Consider the following 8,339-nt stretch of genomic DNA (forward strand, 5'->3'; position numbering starts at 1 on the left):
CAATTCAAATAGTTGAGGGACATTTTAGTTCCTTCTTCGAAAAACAAACATGTCAGAAAATATAGAACGGATAGAAACTATAAAAATAAACTAGAATGTTTTACTTGTGGAAGTATAAAACACTTAGCAAATGTATGCCCTAAAAGGAATAATAGTAAAACAAGAAATACACAGTTAATAGAAGATTTTCAAGAAACATTAATTAATATAGATTAATATATGTCCGACAATGAAAGCATATATATATTGGTTGGGGGGGAGGGCGCGAGGGGGGGGGTTGAAATTAAAGAAGATTTCTTCTTCCTAAACGTGTTGTTGAACTTGACAAGCAAATGTGCTAAGATGACTACTCAAATTTGACCAAGTCAGAAAAGACTCCAACAAGATATCTTGATTGATTTTCTTTTAAAGAAAAAATGAGATTAATCTTGTTTGATATTTGGTCTCCAACAATGAATTGTCACAATCAATTCTATTAACCCCAAGGTTTGTAGTGAGAGGTAGGATCACTCCATCATTAATAAGAGATTTTTGGTAAGAGATTTTTGGTAAATGATAAAGAGAATTTTTCATTAATGAGTCTTTACGTGCTACGAATCCAGATTAGTCGGGTGATCTTTGCTTCTATTAAAGCAAACTGTCCCTAAGTGGAAATTTTAGATACTAAAATGCTTTTTGCATCCACAACAACAAAAGAAATATTTAATAGCAATAGATTTTCTTTAAAGCGAATATTGCTGCAAAAACATTTAAATATGATTATAAATAGCCATATTTATTATTGCCGCAAAATTCTTTATTTGTCGTAGTGATTGTCCTCGTATAGAAGTTAAAACTCGTAGCAAAATGTCATGGCATCCCATCACACGCCAATCCATTAAGGGGAACATAAGGAAAGCAAAAGAATGAAAACTATATATTATAGCACCTGCCAATAAATTTCATTTGTTTCTGACATTTTACAACACACCTATTATACAACAGCTTCAAAAACCAAAAGGTATATTGCTGAGGATTCTCTGTAACCCCTAACTAGGCTGGGATTAAGATAATGTAAGAAGAAAATGATAAACTATAGAACACTATAACCTATGTAAAGCCTTGTCAAAACATTTGAGGTATATGAGGATTTTCTTGACCAAGAAATGTACTGTGAACATCAACTACTATACATATTTGGTCTGATATGAGGATCATAACCTGTGACGGAAAATGAAGGAGGTATACCATCCTCATTCGTAGGAAAGTTTCTCGAGAATACTTCAGTTGAGGGTAGTCTTGGCACCACCTTGGGGCTCAAGGTTGAGAAGGAAAATGAGGGAGGTAGACCTGTCTCATTCGTAGGAAAATTTCTCGAGAATACTTCACCTGAGGGTAGTTTTGGCACCATGTCTGGGAATATGGGATAGGTAGGGTATGTAAATTTACTAGAGAAGGGAAGATGTGAACTCGAGTTAAAATTAAACCTCATTGAAGATGGTAGGCCTGCATCAAAGTTGGTTTCAGATATAGGCCTGTATGAAGGAGCTGAAGAAGAGACCTCTGGGAAAGCTCTTGGGGAAGGATAAGTAAACCTATTATTTCGGGTAACATAATTTGCTCGAGACTCCACGTAAGGACTTAGAGATATTTCATGGTGGAAGGTTCAGGAGAATAGTCTGCTGAACTAAATCTCGAGGGCAATACCGGGTAACTGGCGTTTGTAGTTGCTTCAAGTTGATTGTCAATTGGCAGTTTGAAAAAGGCAGGGTACCTGGCAGGAGTCCCTGAGCTTTTGATTTGTTTACTCAGTGAAAGTTTAACTTTTTCAAGTTCCCCAAGGACAGAACCTACACCATTTGAAGTGTTATGAGATACCAAAGCAAGTTCATAACCTGTATGAAGAGCTTGTCCTGCTTGCAAACTGCTAACTCTAGCACACGACGTAGTATGTACTCCGGGGTGCATGGGGGACTGAATCACAGGAAAAGAGTGGCTGTAAGTAGATGTATGACAATGATTTTCTAAATAATTCCCATTAGCTAATGGACGTGCAACCTCTAATGCTGGGGAATCTGATTCAGCAGTCCTGCTGCATTTTTTATCTTCCAAGCAGTTCATATTGGCATGTGGGGTAGATAGAGAATTGTTTATATTTCCATTCTTCTCAGTACAGGAAACATCTGCTGCTCCACTCTTGTTGGCATGATTTTGCATACTTGTTCTTCCAGCTAAGAATGGTTCCTGAGATGCCTTCAAGTCATCTCTTTCTTCAGTCACGTCCGAGTAATTTTCAGGGTCACATGAATCCTGAGTGTTTCACAAAAGACAAATAGGATGAGATTATTTGTGACACACCTTAACATACATATGCATTTTCTTAACCAGAAAATGATTTCAGAAGGTCAATGCTAGACTAAAGAAGAAACGAACATTTCAAGAACACAAATAGCAATATGAGTTGAGAGCATATCAATAATCAAGTTGACTAACATTGACCAGGGAGGTAAAGCCTGAAACATACGCCCTCTTCCACCAGAAAAAGAAAGGCGTGGAGGAGGATGGAGGTGGCGGCTTCATTCTTCTTTATGAAAATTAGAACTTCAGATTCTAACATATTCAGCTTTCAGAATTCCGTTACAAACTTAAATAACAAGTAGCACCTCAGTTTCTAACATATTCATCTTTCAGAATGATCTCCGTTACATACTTAAATGACAAGTAGCACTTTAGTTTCCAACATATTCATCTTTCTGAATGATCTTTGACTCTTCATTACACACTTCCTCCCAGATATTAAGCAGGTGGAATTGCTGAATGATTTTCCTTTATCTGCTTTGAATTGAAGTTGAGTTGTAAATAGCTTTGTAACTCAGTGTTTTTTCCATAGCAAGGAAAGTCACTATGTATTAACTGAAAAGAATAACCAGCATTACTGTATCTAGTCCGATATGGAGGCTATAACTTCTTCCATAGAGTTGTCAACATTCATCAAATTCAGCAGTCGACATCCACATATGAGAAAACCAGCTTTAGATGTGTTCAAGTGAAACACACCATCATGTCATATGTTTAAAATTACAAAATGTATTTGTCCATTATTACATTCAACATGGATAGATGATAATAATAAATATATCACTAGCCCAATGCAATTTATAATCCTAGAAATTGGTGAAATCAATAATATAAAGTCCAATAAACTTAATTAGGTGAGTACATCTGGATATCACATTAATGATTTAGAATATAATCACATCTATAATTAGCCATAACATGAACTAATCCAGATTGTCTATTGTCCTAGATAACATACACTAGCAGAATGGGTAAAGGAGTATAACTAACAGAAATCTTCAGAAAATGGAGAGCTCCATTATAATGTCTCTCATTTAATGTCCATATATATACCAACATTCTTAATATACTGTGTATTAATATACCAACATTCTTAACAGCAAAAGGAGAATATCTCACCTAGTTACTTAGAACAATCAAAAGATAAATTAATATACCGGCACGCGCTGTATGAGCGTGTTTGTCTATATTAATATACCAACATTCTTAACAGCGAAAGGAGATATATCTCACCTAGTTACTTAGAACAATCAAAAGATGAATTATGTAAATTGTGTAAGAGATATGAATCAATAAATATACCGGTGTATAGTTATTAATCTCTCTGTACTTCTCTTCCCATTCTCTCTGGGCATTTTCCTCAGCTTCATATTGCCCTATAAGTTGCGCTTGCTGATGTAAAGCTCTTTGTCTGTCTTCATCACTCTTATCTGCTTCCTTTCCATTTCCTGACACATCAGATGCAGAAACGTGCACTTGATCATTCGCATCACTATTGTCAGCACCAGCCGTCAAAGATTGAGGCTCATTGTTAGCAGAACTTGGAACAGCCTCAGAGGCACATTCAGCAGAACTATTTTGTAACTTATCACTAGCTAATCTGGCCACACAAAAGGAATAAGGTCCAAAATGAGAAATGGTTAAGGTAACTTATCCAAAAAGCAATAGCAATATTTATCGCATATGTGTTGGTCATTTGAAGGCGTATGTATATGCATTTGCATCAATTAAAGTAAAAGTAAATGTTGACTTAAGGCTGTTGTAGAAAAGAATCTATGAAAAGTATTAACAGAACTGTTTAAACTCATATGAAGTGTAATTCTAAATGAAGCAACCTGGTATCCCTGCGCCTTATCCGTTGGCATGAATTACCAGCCCGTTTTGGAGAAGAAATGCCAGTTGATGAAAAGTTACTACATCTTCTCCTGTTAGAATCAGTGTATTTCCTCCTGTCCAAAGAATGCAAAGAACCTTTGCCACTTTTCCACGACAAACTTCTGACAGTTGATGAAGAAGATGCAATCTCCGAACTTGAGAATGTGTCCGCATCATCTTCTTTCTCTTTCGCACTTAAGAAAATTTCCCCTCCCTCTGTTTTATTTTTAGCATCTTTTGAACCAGATAAGATTGTTTCCTGATCAGAGCCTGAACTGAATTCCTCCGAAACGTCATCTATTGCATGATTCTCTAATATGGACAGAACAACTTTTGTGGCCTTCTCAGCTTTCTTTCTTTGCAGAGACACAGCCTTTAACTTCTCTTCGAGCTCCGAGACCTGTAACATATGGAAGCAATTCGTTGGAAGTGTTTTTTTTTTTTTTTTGAAGGGCAGAAAATCTCAGAACTGGAAATGAAACACTTAGATATGGAAAATAAGACTAAGCTATGTGCGGTCTAAGTAGGAAATGATGGCTGAATTTGTGGTGTTAAACAAAGGGACTAACCCTTTGTGCCAGTTCATCAGCTCGCTGCTTTGCTGTTCGTGATACAGACCTTGCAGCCAATAATCTCCCCCGGAGAAATTCAATTGTTGTTTTAGAATCTTCAATGCCATTGATTTTGCTGGTAAAGGAATGAAAAGATATTAAAAGCTAATGACAGTAAGATCTGACTCCGTGGAGGTTAAAAGGGCATGATACCATCCCACCATATAATGAAGAAAAACTCACATGAAGTTCTTTCTTCCATGCTACAGGTTTTATATTTCCACAACTTAATAATCAATGATTTTCCCCCTTTAATTAGTAGGAGTAATTAATAGAGCTAAAAAATTACAGTGCAAGTCTCTTATTTCTTCTCTCTCTTATGTGGTATTAAGTTGTTTAAATATCACAAATTAATTTACTGATATTTAATTTACATTTAGATCAAATGTCGTACATTTCACTGTCGGAAAATTTCACATTTACCTAAATATCGGTAAGCATTTTATGACATTTATTTTACGACATTTATTTTCGACAATTTGATCAATGTCGACAATAATTTTACGACATTCATTTTGCAACATTTAGGTAAATGTTGATAGTAAATTAACGACATTTAGGCAAATGTCAATTAGGAATTTACGACATTTATTTTCCGCATTTAAGTAAATGTGGATAAGAAATTTGCGACATTTACAAAATATCACTTAAAATTTGTTGATAAAAAAAATTACGACATTTATTTGGGGCTACTAAAAAATGTCTCACTCAAATTTTCAACATTTTAGCTAATGTCATCAAATAAAACGTCAAATGTTGTAAAAATTAGTGACATTTGTATAAAACTTGGCAAAATGTCATTAAAATTTTCTATATTTAGATTAATGTCGCCATCAAATTTCTAAAATATCAATAAGAAACCTCTATATAATTTTTATTATGATACAAACTTGAAATATACGTAAAACAAATGTATTTTAATATTATAATCAAAGAACAAGGTAGCAATATAATAAGTACCGTGTAAAAGTTAAATGATCTCAAATCAAATACTCTGTTCTATCTCAAGTAAAATTGAAATCTAAGTAGATGCTATAATTTCAAAATCACCTGCTGTTCACATTTTCTTAACTCCTAATTGAATTAAAATTTTAAACATTTTTCCATATAAAATGCATGTCCAGGACACAACCTCAAATTCCAAAAATCACAACTTTAAACTCAAGTTTTCAAGTTTCAAGTTTCAAGTTTCAACATCAAAATCTATGGCCAAACAGAGCTAATAATGGATTTTTTGTATTACAAAATAGTTGTACTAGTAAGCAATCAAACGCTAAACCCAAGATAGGAAATTCAGACTTTCACACACACATATGTATAGAGAGAGAAGATGAGTACCTCTGATCTTGATATTCTTTCCCAGAAGTCGTCATTCTTGTAACAGTAGCTCAAAAGCTCAGCTCCTGCAACAACAAAATTTATGATTTTCTCAAAAGATTAGTTAGAAGACCCATCAAGATTCTCTCCAGAAGAAAACAAAAAACAGCAAAAGGGGAGCATTAATTAACATATTCTGACTAATTCTTTAACCCCCAAAAAGAGGAAAATCAAAATCATTGACCTTCAAATTGATGCTGACTTCAGTTGGGAAAACCCCTTTGAATGACTTAAAAGGGAATTGGTTGAATTCATACGTGGACTCATTTTCAGAGTTCAGAGTGTTTGTTGGGGTGTGTTTCAGTAAAGGGGTAGCTTTGGAAATAAAAAAAAGTTTTTTTCTTTTTTCTTTTATTTGCTGAAAAAAGATATTTTATTTATTTTCGTTGATTGGGATTGAAAACACCATTTCAATCATCAGTATAATTATTTTTATTTGCCTATTATTCTAAAATATAAATTTTCACTTTTAATATAACAAAAAAACAATTTTCTTAAATATTTTACCTTATCATTAATTATTTATTTTAAAATTATTTTTCAAAACCTAATATTAAATATTAATATAATAAAATAGTCACGTCAATCATTATTTTGTTAGTGGTGATGCCAAGTCAAGGTATTAAAGCAAATGTGATCAGACGGAGTACAAGAAGAGATTGTTCTTATTGAAATTGATAAGTATATATTTCGAGGATAAGGCATATGTTATAGCAATATTCAAGATTGATGCTCATTAGAAAGAGCTTAAGTTTTTGCCAAATTTGTCAGTACATTAATTACATGATTAATCTTTTGATAGATATGTTTAACTTTCGTATTGTATAAAATTGTTATAAAAAAATCTGCTGCCAGAAATAAAATGTGAGTAGGGATGGGAAAAAAATTGAGTTTATGTAGACTCTCGATAGTGATAAAAACTTATTCCGATCAAATGTACATATTAAATCAATAAAAATAAATATATTTCTTGCATATACATTATATGTATTACATTTTATTTTAACTAATATGAGTACTATTCGATACAGATTAGTATTTAACAGATTAACTTGTTCTTCCAAAGATTTTGGTTAAGTAGTTTAGTAAGCATTTGGACATTAAGAATGTGATATTTAAAATAAAATAGTATTGGTAAAAGAGATTTTTTGAAAGTTAAATTTATATTTAAAAGGTATTTTTGATTTGAAAAAAACCTATGAAAATTTTTGTGCGTGAAAAAAAATTCATTTGAGAAAAATAATCAAGATAACTTTTCCAAATGTAAAACTCATCTTTATAAAAAATTTAAAAAATCAATCCAATGAAATAAGCAAACGTTGTTTTGAATTTATTTGTTCTAAAAGAAATGTCCAATGGGTCCTTATATAAGTTATTTGAATTTATTTGTTCCAAAGGAAATGTCCACTGGGTCCTTATATAAGTTATATTCTACTGACAAGGTTTCAATATTCTTAATTATATTGGTTCGAGACTTGAGTTCTAACTATTGAACTCATCATCCTATTAAAGTTATAAATTATCTATATTCAATATTTTTAGTAATTTTAATGCATTTTACACGTAAATCTAGGTCTAGGTTAAAATTTATGAAAAAGATTAAATTAACCCCTTTCTAAACATGCGCGAAACAAGGGTGCAAGAGAGTCAATTAAAATATTCTTCCTCGAAAAATTAGTTACACCATATATATGATGCTCCATATATAATTCTGTGATGAGGCTTAAAATAAATTTCATCTTACTTGAATATTCTAATATCCACTTTTTTTGTTCCATCTCTAAATTTTTTGTCAAAACTAGCATCTCGAGTTTGTGTCTGAATAATGCCATCAATATTTAATTAATCTTTTCTACGCAAAAGAAGAAAATCAAAAAGATTAATTTAGCTTATATAATAATCAAAAAGATTAATCTAGCTTATATAAATAATGTCAAAATTAAATTTATTGCATATATAATTAAATTATGTCAAAATTATTATCCATATTTGGAGAAAGGCAATTAAGTGCGTCTATTTTTTGACAAATGAATGTAACGATCTGTTCTCGTCGTTATGGACAAGCCAATGGGGAAGGAAATTGGACTAGAAAACTTTTGATTATTAACTTGAAAAATTTGAGCCTAGGCCAGACTTGGA

At 32.5% G+C, this 8,339-nt stretch overlaps 1 pseudogene; it reads right to left on the bottom strand.

Moving 5' to 3' along the window:
* Positions 1 to 904: 904 nt before the first annotated feature.
* Positions 905 to 6,503, bottom strand: LOC129903346 (uncharacterized; annotated as a pseudogene).
* Positions 6,504 to 8,339: the final 1,836 nt, after the last annotated feature.

Source organism: Solanum dulcamara, chromosome 1, assembly GCF_947179165.1.
Source record: "Solanum dulcamara chromosome 1, daSolDulc1.2, whole genome shotgun sequence".
Taxonomy (NCBI): domain Eukaryota; kingdom Viridiplantae; phylum Streptophyta; class Magnoliopsida; order Solanales; family Solanaceae; genus Solanum; species Solanum dulcamara.